At 42.1% G+C, this 11,728-nt stretch overlaps 2 long non-coding RNA genes across 2 annotated transcripts; one reads left to right on the forward strand and one right to left on the reverse strand.

Annotated features, from left to right (window-relative positions):
* Positions 1–112: 112 nt before the first annotated feature.
* LOC147577085 (uncharacterized) lies at positions 113–6,316 on the reverse strand. The gene is made up of 2 exons (XR_015256003.1): positions 2,921–6,316; positions 113–2,576 (listed from the first exon to the last, which is right to left on the reverse strand). It is a non-coding gene; the product is annotated as an uncharacterized LOC147577085 (long non-coding RNA).
* On the forward strand, positions 5,199–10,510 carry LOC147577086 (uncharacterized). The gene is made up of 2 exons (XR_015256000.1): positions 5,199–9,260; positions 10,331–10,510. It is a non-coding gene; the product is annotated as an uncharacterized LOC147577086 (long non-coding RNA).
* The last annotated feature ends 1,218 nt before the right edge of the window (positions 10,511–11,728 follow it).

Here is an 11,728-nt window from a genome sequence, read left to right on the forward strand (position 1 = left end):
ATAGTTTCCAACCTATTACAGTAATCTCTATTATTGATGGTGGCTGTTTTGGGAAAAAATGACAGTCTGAATAACCAAAATTTCTACTTTAGTTCATTATTAAGGACAAAGCTTTTATTTTTTGTTTTTTTTTAGGACAAAGCTTTTATTTTAAATACAACTGCTAGAAATGCCTCTTTTTAAGCATAATTTATGTTCAATTGAACATAATATAGCCTTTTAGTTTTCTACTTAGGGTTATCATTTCTACCATCACTGCAGCAAATGAATAACTGCAGTGGCCAAAAACTGAATGGCCCCCAGGGCTGTTCTTAATTCATCTTTTTTTTAATGTTTATTTATTTTGAGGGAGAGAGTGAGCGAGGAGGGGCAGAGACTGAAGGAGAGAGAATCCCAAGCAGGCTCCATGTTGTCAGTGCAGGGCCCGATGCAGAGATCTGTGAGATGGTAACCTGAGCTGAAACCAAGAGTCTGATGACTAATGGACTGAGCCACCCAGGACCCCCTTAATTCATCTTCTTAATGAATGAATATCTCCTAAGCTTCAGTTCTACTTCCCTTTCCATACCTTACATTTCCTGGGCCTCCCTCTTAAAAATTTCTACCTTCTTTTATATTACCCCTGTAAGTGGTACCAAAAAAGGCAAGATATTAACCTGATCATTATATGGATAGGGGAGGGGGGGCAGGAAAAAAAAGATTCACTTCCATTACCACAGAGACCAAAGACTCCATTCTCCCTTTTTCAGTCATATCCCTTTACACAGGAAGCTATTTAATAGGCGTTTCATCACAATGAGAAAGTAACAAATTCAGTTTCACCTTAGTCACAGTATATATATACTTCCTTCTTCACTGAACTGATTTTAAATTGCCTGTAAACTTTACCCAAGATAAAATAAGGGAGTCAAACATAGTATGCAAGTCTCTGATTAGTGTCATTTACAGTAAAGTCAAAAGTCAACTGCCCATCCCACTACCCATATAACATCTCACCTTCATTTCTGGGTTTTTCAAGTGCACCATACTCCCTTCAATAATAACTCTCACTCAACACTTTGCTATTCCAGGGGGTGTAAAGAGTAGGTAAGACCCTCAAAGAAAATCCAACTCTAGAGGGGGGCGTAGTGCTTAGTTTGAAAAGTGAAATCATCTTTCTAAACCCTCATCCCCATTGGGAAGAGTCCAATTCTGTCATCTGACAGAGAAGAAAACCTTAATCTAGAGTTGTGCAGCATCACACTGCTAAATAGGAGGAAACTCAGATTGGAACTAGACTTTCTCTTCTTTTTTTGTACTCCATCACCTGCTGATTGAATAAATCCCTACTTACTGAGCTTTTATTATATACAAGGTTCAACAAGCTCTAAGTTCAGGACACTCACTGTATATGTGAAGAGTTAAAACAAACACTGAAATAATTAATGGTTAAAAATTAGATTTTTTTTTTTTAAGGGACATGAAAGAGCATGATTACTTGCCAAGAGCAAAACAGAGACAATGAGAAACGAATTTAGAGTGTGGTACCTTTTAAATAAAGTAGGTTTGGGAACTTTCAGAGAAATATTTGAGACTGGCCTTCAAGAAACTACATAAATGGACTAGATGGAGAGATTAAACATTATATTTTAGTCCAGTATACGCTTATTTGTTGCTTTCAAAACTAACTATAAGCTTCTGAAAGGCCTAACAGCTCATCACAGATCCTCCTTCCATCTTTCTTGCCAACGGAATCCCACATTATAACCATATTAAATTTCTTAAAGATGTTCTCTACACCTCAGTGTCTCTGCACAAGCTGATTTCTCTGCCTAACACTTTTCCTTCCTTTCCATCTCCTTCAGATATTTTTCCTAGCTAACTCCTCCCATTTTTCGAGTTCTAATCTTTAAAAAAAAAAAGTTTATTTATTTTGAGAGAGAGAAAGAATGAGCCAGAGAGGGACAGAGAGAGAATCCCAAGCAGGCTCCCTGCTTTCAATGCAGAGCCGATGTGGGGGCTCAGTTCCACAAAACATGAGATCACAACCTGAGCTGAAATCAAGAATCAGACGCTCAACCGAGCCACCCAGGCTCCCCTCAGGTTCTTAACTGACGGCCACTGGAAGTCTTCGACTTTCCGAGTTTATGATAATTGCTTCGGTTATGCAGTCCTATAGGACCTCATGCTTTCTCTATAAAAACTTTCTTATAAGTATCTGTTTCTCTTGCTAGAATCCTTGAAGTCAGGAGGCTAACCTGCCCTGCTTATATCTATCTTCACTGCCTCACACACTTGCACATAGTAAGCATACCACGAAATATTTGTTGAATAAATTTAAAAATAATATACTGCAACAATTAAAGTTATTCTCGGGTATATTTTATTTAGGAATATTTAGTGAAAGCAGTAACAATTATACACATTTGTAGAGTTTAATTGGTAAGAAAAATGCCAAACTGTATGTACCCAGGTGCTTATTTAATTTTTATATTAAAGAAATGATAACATGGGTGGGGCTTGGTTCCTTGCAACCACAGGAACCTATTCTATAAAACTATTCTATGACACAATCCACTTTTAAAAACTAGCATCTTCTTTTGCAGATACATTCATTTTTTTTCCGTTTGCCTTATTTATTCCTAAACTAAGAAGTCATTTGGGAATTATCTCTAAAAGCAAGAAAGTCAGTAATCTTTCCTCTAATCTCTCACATCTGGATCACTATAATTGTTCAACAGGTCAATGGAGCAAAAGTTTTTTGTCTCCCTCTTTCAGGAGAGGGGATGGCAGTCTCTCTCCTGTACATAAAAGAAGAAAATCCATTGATCTCCATTCCTCACCTATGATGGAAGGTCATAGATGGGTAGGACATTTGATCTGGTTTTCAGAAAGTAATCCCTAGGGTAAGAATACGGGTATGGGGGAATAATTTGGTCACTATTTGCTTTAAGTGACTAATAATAACCTGTCTCTGATCAAGAACACCTTGTGTGCACATCTGAGGATAAAATAAAGAGGAATATTAAAAACTCAACACTTATACCAGATTTATTGTACTATACTTCATATTACATTTTTAGATCATCTTATACATTCTAATATACTACATATTCATAACACTCCTTGCATGTAAGATTTTGATAATTCTCTTCCTAATTTTCATCTGAAAGTTTCCCAAATATTTATGATTTACAGCACATAAATTGAAAATGGCTAACTTTTAAAGTATCAGGATCAATAACTATGGGTGATATAATTTGAGAATAACCACCGAGATGATTAATCCATGCCAAAAGCCTAGCTTTACACACGGAAGAAGGGTTATGAAGGGTTATATGAACTGCTCAACACCAAGAATACATCTCTGGCAGGGTAAAATTAGAACCCAGATCTCCTGATACACAGTCCAGAGTTCTTCTGATTGACAATATATTGCCAAAGCATCAATCTTATGATGCTGGTAATATAGTTAATCTGAAAAATATTAAAATCCATTCCCTAACAAAAGCTTGCATTTCTTTCTTTGAATTGTAAAAATATGCAAGTCATGCATAAAATTAAATGGAACTTCCTTCCCCAGTGACTTGACTCTTTCAACAATTTGAACTGTGCTTTGAATAGATTTTTTTTTCACTAGCACCACTTCTAGATTTTCCTTTATTTTAATTTTCTCATCTGCCCATAGCAATGAACCCAGATCTGTCAAAAAAGCTGAACAGGTACAAAAAGAGCCATTGATGACCAGATAGTCAAAGTCAGTTCGAAAACACTACTGTCTAAACTTACTAAGATACTACCAAAGACCTTTCCAAATGCATGGGAACCTAGAAAAGACATCAGGGAGATGATGTAACAGACTGAAGGATCTTCACAGCCCGTCATTTGGTCACAGGAACTATTAACAAGGGCTTCAAATTTTGATTTTTCTTCGGTCAGCTGTCAGCTCGTTTAAAATGGCTGCAAAGGTCCCACCCTGGAGATTCTGAGTTATTGAGTCAGGGGCAGGGCCCAAGGAATCTGTATTTTAAGAAGCCCTCTTCAAGTGATTCTGGGGCACAAGGAAGTAAGAGATTCCCTGGTATACATGACTCAAACATGTTTGTCCTGCCAGGGCCTGGTACCACTTCAATCTGTCTGAACTTTTCAACCTAAACCGGTCATACTCGAAAGTGCCTGGGTACTTCCCGAAGCACAGATTCCTGCGGTGGGGATTACCCCATACAGGGAAATAGCTGCTGCCCACACCGGTACTAACAAGAGAAAGGAGACTAACACCGCCGAATCATTTCAGCGGCTCCCAATTCTAAACCCGCGCTATGTTTTCTAATCTCTAACCGGCAGGCTTAACTTTCAGGAAGAAATTTAAATTCCTTCACAGATGTTTATACAGGGCCTGAGGGCTTCTTACCTCCCTAACGTAAGAGAGGATCGCCAACGGTGGGAGGAAACACGGGGTCGTAAAGAAGGGTAAGGTCGTGTGGTTTTACGCTCTCAACCTTTAGAACCTCCTCCCCTGTCTCTTCCCGTGACCTTGTCGGGACTCTGCGGGCCGGAGCGCTCGCCCTCCCAGTTCCTCCTCACCACCTCGCGGGCCCACTCTCCACAAGGCTCCCTGCTCCAGCTACCGGCTCCCTGAGGTCGGCCCCAGGCCTTTCCATGGGTCTCTCACTACTGCCTCTCCCCGAGTCTTCCCTCTCGGCCACGATTCACTCCACAAGCTTTGGCTTCATCCTCTCGTTGGCTCCGTATCGCCTCACCCGACAGGCCGTCAGGCTTTGTCTCGGGACCCCCAACTTTCCCTGAACCACGAGGTCGGGCCTGAGAGCTTCCAATTACACCTCGTCCGGTTCAACCTGGGCATCGCCCCTTCCTCCCAGCCCCGCGGCCCCCAACACTCCCAAGGCGCTCTCGGCCCAGCCAAGCGCTGCACCACTTCTTCCCTCCCCACGGTCGGCAGTCCTCCGCTCCCAAGACTCCCTCAAGCTTCACTTGCCTGCAACGACAGGAACTCTTAAACTCCAGCCGGTTGTCAAGCTCCAACCGGTTTCAGGCTCTCGCCCACGCCCGCTGTAAAGCCGGCTTCTCTTTGTCCCGCCCACACCTGATCCTAGCCAATCAGAAACCAGCGGCCGGCAAGCGAGGGTCCCGGCAGGGGCGTGCGTGTGCGCGGTGGGTGGGGCAGGTCCCGGATTGGCTGGGGATGACGCGCGTGTGGCTCAGGGTCCCCGGCTCTCGCGTAGGGATAACGTCAGGGGTGAGAGTTCGCCGTGCGAAGTTCACGCGAGGACTCCAGCGTCCCTGGCTCTTAGGCTGGCGGGACCTCAGATTTCTCTCGCGTTTTTACCCTCGTGCGGCGGCGGCTAACTCCGCGAAGGCTGTATCCCGAGCGCGGGCCTGGCGGGGACGGGCATGAGGGGCTTCGGTCGCAGCCAGTTCTTGGGAGGCTCGGGGGAGGACGTTCCGGCTTTCACGGGCGCCGACGGCGGCGGGGCGACGGAGCGACGGAGCGCTCGATCCTTTCCGCTCGTCTAGTAGTTATCTGCTGCCACGAACACGTGCTGTGGAGCCTCTCGTGGAGCCCTTCTTGGGGCTTGCACTCTGGTGGGGGGCAGCCATTAGTTGCAAGCATGGGGTCTCTAGAGCGGTGGTCTGACCCAGAACAGGGGAGGTTTCTCTGAGGAAGGCAGTGTCTTGAGGTGACAGTGAACTTCCAGGGAGGGAGCCTCTAGTTTGTTCGTATGATAGATAACCAGTATCTGGCGAGCTGATGCAAAGCGTCAACTGTGCCGTAGGGAATATATCTGTGACTAAATTAGAATCTCTTAATGTTGCCGTGAAGTGAGACAGGTTGCCCATGTTGTGTATCACACAGGTAGGAACCAAGTGCCGTGAGCTCCGGATTCTGAAACTCTTTTTGTCTCATGATTGAGTTAAGACACACGTAGGAAACATTCGTGTTATATATGTTGAATTAAAAACGTCATACCTTGGTTTTATTATGGTTTGGCTTTCAGCTACTTGAAGGCACATACTTGGTCTGGTTCACGCCCATATTTCCTGGAACAGTCTTTGAGCTCAGCTCAGTAGGAGCCCAGTGATGTTAAATGAAAACATAAGTGATGCAGTAATTGTAGGGTTTCAAAAATAAGGGGGATAACCAGAGACTTATTTAGGATAATTAAAATGACAAAAGAGCCTGAGAGACTTGAATATGAAGGTAAACCCGAAGTCATTAAGCCCCGTGATTCTGGAACTACAAAGGCTAATAGCAGCAGGGAGCTGAGCGTATTCATTCCTGAAGGGGATTTGTACAAATCAAAGGAATGTTAGCTTCCTTTGCACATTTCCAGAGAATGAGATTTGGGATCTGGGAGACTTGAGTGCCAGCCTCAGGCTAGCCACAAAGTAGTCTTGACCTTGGGTTTTACTTCTCAAAACTTCACTCTCTTCATTTGTAAAATGGGGGTAACAGTGGTGCGGTTAATGAGGAAAATGTAGGTAGAGTGTTAGTACAGCGCCTGGCATGAGAAGTGTGCACTTTTTAAAAGTTCCTGTGCTGTGCATTGTGTGGAAAGAGGCAGACCCTGCCCTAGTGGTATGAGAAATTATCTCTTTCTGATTGGTATATAGAAGCCAGATCTTGGTAAATGATAATGATAAATACCTGAAATAATCAATGCAGAAGATTTTTTAATGGAGGTTATTCTGTTATACTTTTTTCCGTGTTGTGTTCCAAGAAAACAGCAGTGACAGCTGACAAACCATTACATCTTTCATCATGCAGACCTAATTGATAGCAAATGTACATCATGTATTATTCTCCTTACTCTGTCATTTAGAAGTATAATTGATGCAGAAGACTTTAAAAAATTATTCGGGTTCTCATGCATTAAACTAACCTACTTGTAATTTGTAGAAGGAAAGACAGCACAAGAAGTGTCTGCCTAATTTGCTAATTTCTGCTCTTTGGAGAGCCTTTGTAACTTCTTATGTTCTTAATAGAGGTTTACACACGATCGATCGTATCTACTGTAAGAGAAATGCGCTTCTAAACTCGTCTATTTAAGCTGACGCCCAGTTTAAAGCTACACTACTCTTTTTTATATTCTTAAAACTACTTTGTGATCTTTATGGACTTTTTTCTAAAATTTTGAGAAAATTGGTAATAGCTACAGAAATTTTAAAACCAGAGTTCAAAGTCACCTTCAGCAATTATATTTCTTGGTGTGTATATTTTGTTGGGTATTGTACTGGATTTAGAAGTTAAAGACCTAGTCCTTTTCCTGAGATGATTTACAGTCTGATTAGGTAGAATGAAAAGATACAGAAAAACACTAAAAACAGTCTATGATAGGTGGTTTCAACACAGCCTCAGGTAGATACAGTGAGCGAGCAGTTTCAGAGAAGGCTTCTTGGGACTGGGGTTTGAGTGATTAAGCTTTGAAGAATGACTAGCTTGTAAATAAATTGGGAGACTATTTCAGAAAGAGAAAACAGTGGGCAGAGAAATAGCAGTAGACTATGGGATTGTAGCTCTAGCATGGACAGTGAATGGGGAAATGGCAAAATTTGTGACTAAAGGAGAGTCAGAATAATGGGAAGTAGGCTTAAGCTACATTGGGAAGGACTTTAAATGCTAATTAAAGAAGTTGCACAGTATTCTATCAGGTGGCCCTTGAAGGTTTGGGAGTAGGATGTTGACCAGAATAGTTAGAATATATTTGAGGTAGATGATAGTGTAGTAGAATGGTTAGAAAGGGAATATCAGAAAGTTAAAACCCATTCAGTGTTTAGCTCATTATATTATTTGTATTGAAGCCGTATCTGTGGTCTTAAGGATATGGAAGGCTGCTACATGCAGTGGCCTCATCCCTCTACCTCCTTGACAAGAACCACTATTTTGAAGCAACAATAGTTCTTACAAAGCAGTTCTCAGGCAGAATTGTCAGGGACCCAGACCATCTTAAAATCCATGTTAGAGGACTGTCCTGCAGGGCTACTCAATATGTCACAGCTCTGTACATCTTACATTTTGTAGATTCATGGAATACTACTTAAGGTGTTTGTTTTAAACAAAAGTAAACTTCCCAGGCACATTAATAACATTTTAAAGTTTATTTATTTATTTTGATAGAGAGTGGGGGAGAGTCAGAGAGAGGATCCCAAGCCAGCTCCATGCTGTCAGCATGGAGCCTGATGCAGGGCTTGAACCCAGGAACCATGAGATCATGGCCTGAGCTAAAGTCAGAGGCTTAACTGACTGAGCAACCCAGTGCCCCAAAAGTTTTGTTTAAAACTAGGTAGGAACTTTTAAATAAACCAAGATTCTGTGGCAAAAGGTAATTGGGCCCCTTCCTGGACTGCTTATTTAAGTCTATCAAGTGTTTTATAAGAAATGCTATTTTTCCCCCCAGAAGGAGCAGCTGCTAATCGTATCAGGCCACCAGGTTCTGCTCAGGTATGATAGTTTCTCTTTTTCACAAATTGTATATGCCAGAACATTAAGTCTGAGGTACCTAGTCCATCACTCTGCCCTTTAGGAAGAATAGTTCTAAAATGCAATCTCAAAACTCTCCACATGGGGGGAAGTCAATGTCTCCTACTTTTATATCATTGGTTTCACTCAACTATGTAAAATATTTTTCTATTAGTAACGAGTATGGCAGTAGGATTTGTGTGTTTAGATAGTGATATTTTCTGTAGTGAACAAAAATATTATACTTGAAACATTTTAGTCTTGAATTAATTTTTCCACCAATGCACTAGATGATATTATTGTTGTTCTGGGCAGCAACATTCTTCTTTTAATTTTTTTTTTAACGTTTATTTTTGAGAAGAGAGAGACAGAGCAGGAGAGGGGGAGGAGAGAGAAAGAGGGAGACACAGAATCTGAAACAGGCTCTAGGCTCTGAGCTGTCAGCACAGAGCCTAATGCGGGGCTCGAACTCACAGACCACGAGATCATGACCTGAGCCGAAGTCAGACGCTTAACCAACTGAGCCACCCAGGCACCCCCCCCTTTTATTTTATTTTATTTTATTTTATTTTATTTTATTTTATTTTATTTTGGGCAGCAACATTCTTCTTAAGAAGTACCAAGGGGGGAAAATGTGGTGGAGTGGAAAGGGGACTGGCCTGTGTCCCCAGGACTGCTACATGCATGTAGTTGAGAGACATGGATTTGAATGCTGCCTTGAATGCTTATTACCATTATGACCTCAAACAAGTCATTTAGCCTGTTGGAACCTCAACGTTTCATCAACAAAATGGGGATATTAGTAAGTTCCTTAGATGCATTGTATGATCTAAATAACCCTATTTAGATCTAAATAACCCTATTTACCAAGAACAGTGCTTAGGATATATCAGACACTCCATACATGTTAGTTCCCCTCTCTAATGCAGTCCCCTTCCTCTTGCTGCCATATTCCTAAGCACTAGCCAGCAATGCAACCTAAAATCACTTTTCTTCTCTAGACCTCTAAATGTCCTGAACTGTGCCATTAAGTCACACTTTTCATTTATCTTTGCTCAGCCTCACCTTCCATTCCCCTGATATCCCCACTAACCCTTTTCACTGAGAGCACTGAGAACTTCTCTTACCTCTTCCTTTGCTCCCACATCTGGACTTACCTGCATCCACCTCAGTCATTTCTTCTGGTCTTGAGTGCCTTCCTCCCACTGAACACCAATCAGTTCCTGTACTGGATTCCATCATTTCTTGCCACCTCATCTATCAATTGTTTGCTCTCTCATCTGTAATTGTGTTTGCTCTCTCTTGTTATGGGCTTCTCCTACCCAAGACTCTTCTACTTATAGAAAAAGTCCCTTCCTAGCTCCTTCATCCTTCCTGTAGTTATTTTTCTATTTTCTCTCTCCCAGGTTTAGGAGGAAAAACATATGTGTGTTATTTCCATATCACTCTTTGCTCAACCCACAGGTCTCTGTTACTGTCACACTACTGAGACTATAATAGTGAAGGACATCTACTCTCTTTTTTCCTCTTGGGATCATCTCATGTACCCTCATGGTTTTTTACTGTCATCTGTATACTGATGCTCTCTTCTCTCTCTGCCATACTTCTTACCTGAGCTGTAGAACCCTACACTCAGTTGTGTGTTGGACATCTCTACCTCAGTATCCCACAGATTCTACAACATGTCCATAAGTGAGCTGGATTAATCATCTCTTCCCCTCCTTCCCCCTGCTGTGGACACTCCCCTCCCAATAAGCCTGCACTTTCTCCTAAATTCCCTGACTTGGCTGGTGGAACGGCTATCCATCCCATTAACCAAATATGAAACCTGGGTAAATCCCTGACACAACTTCCTCCTTTCTCCACATCCAGCCCATGACATCTGAGCAGAGGACTGAACGACGAGGGGCCAGTCCTATGAAGCTCTGGGAAGATCTAAGGGATGGCACTCTGCCTTTGCTCTCATGGTATTCTGCTCTGACCAAACTGGCCCAGATTTGCCTGACTCCTGTATGCAGTGATGTTAAGAGGATTATTTATACAGGAAAACTTTTTAAAAAAATTTTTAAATGTATATTTATTTTTTAGAGTGGGGAGGGGCAGAGAGACAGAATCCAAAGCAGGCTCCAGGCTCTGGAGTGTGAGTGGGGGAGGGGCAGCCTGCTTCAGATGCTGTGATTCTTCAGATTCTCCCCTGCTTGCTCGTGCTTGCACTCGCTCTCTCAAAATAAATAAACATTTCAAAAAATTTATATAATTTTACATTCCATATAGTTTGTTGTTAAATATGCCCTTCAGTAGAGAATATTCGGTTTTATATCTTGATTTTTTAAGTTAGAAAACTTACAATCTTATATAATCTATATAACTAAAAAGATTGACTTATTTTTATGATCTGTATTTGCACAGGTATGTTAATAGGTTATACAAAAACAGAATTAATCACTGGAAGCAAAAGCTTTCTGTTTATCCCAGGCAAACAACTCTTTCCACCAGGAGGGATAAACATAATTTTCTGCGTGGCTCCCTAGCTGCTTCCTGGCACTTGATATGATGTTGAGTACTGTGGTCACATGTGAACATTGGGTTACAAGCACCCTGGCAGGAGAGCCTCTGTTACGTGTATCTTTGTACCGCCCACAATGCTAACCTAGTGGTGTCCTGAACATAAGCCTCCAGTAGATACTGGCTGAATGACTCACTGTTGTCTCTCTGCAGAGGTCAGTTCCTCAGTTCAGTGACGCAGGTTGCATTTCAGCTACTGGGGCTGCAATATCCAGGTGGGGGCTGTGGACTCCTGTAGCCTCTTAATTCTCTTGATCACCCACCATTTACACAGTCGCCCTTTCAGAACCCTCCTCCCTTCTCCCCCACTGCTTTGGATGGTGATTGCTTCTCTTCTTCCCCTTACTCTATATCTCTCAGCAATGATTTAGGGCCATTTTTACAGTCTGCTAATTCCCTGAGAATGAGGTGCCTCTTCTGGGAGATACTGCCATCCTCAATGGCACTGCAGATAGGTTTGTGTTGACTGATCTCCAGGCTCTCCAAGTCATTTTGCCCTTAGCCTGATTACAAGGCACCATCTGTTTGTCTCCATGGCTTAATGAATTGAGGGCTCATAAATATAGCTGATATCTAAATTGAATCCAAATCACAGTGAAGAAAGGATAATAGTCTCCTTCGCCAGAGATGGGTGGGCAATTACTTTTATAGCTTTGGAGAAAAATGGATTATGTAGATACTTCACTCAAATTGGTGGCCCTGAGT

Source organism: Puma concolor, chromosome C2, assembly GCF_028749965.1.
Source record: "Puma concolor isolate L17-30 chromosome C2, mPumCon1.1.hap2, whole genome shotgun sequence".
Taxonomy (NCBI): domain Eukaryota; kingdom Metazoa; phylum Chordata; class Mammalia; order Carnivora; family Felidae; genus Puma; species Puma concolor.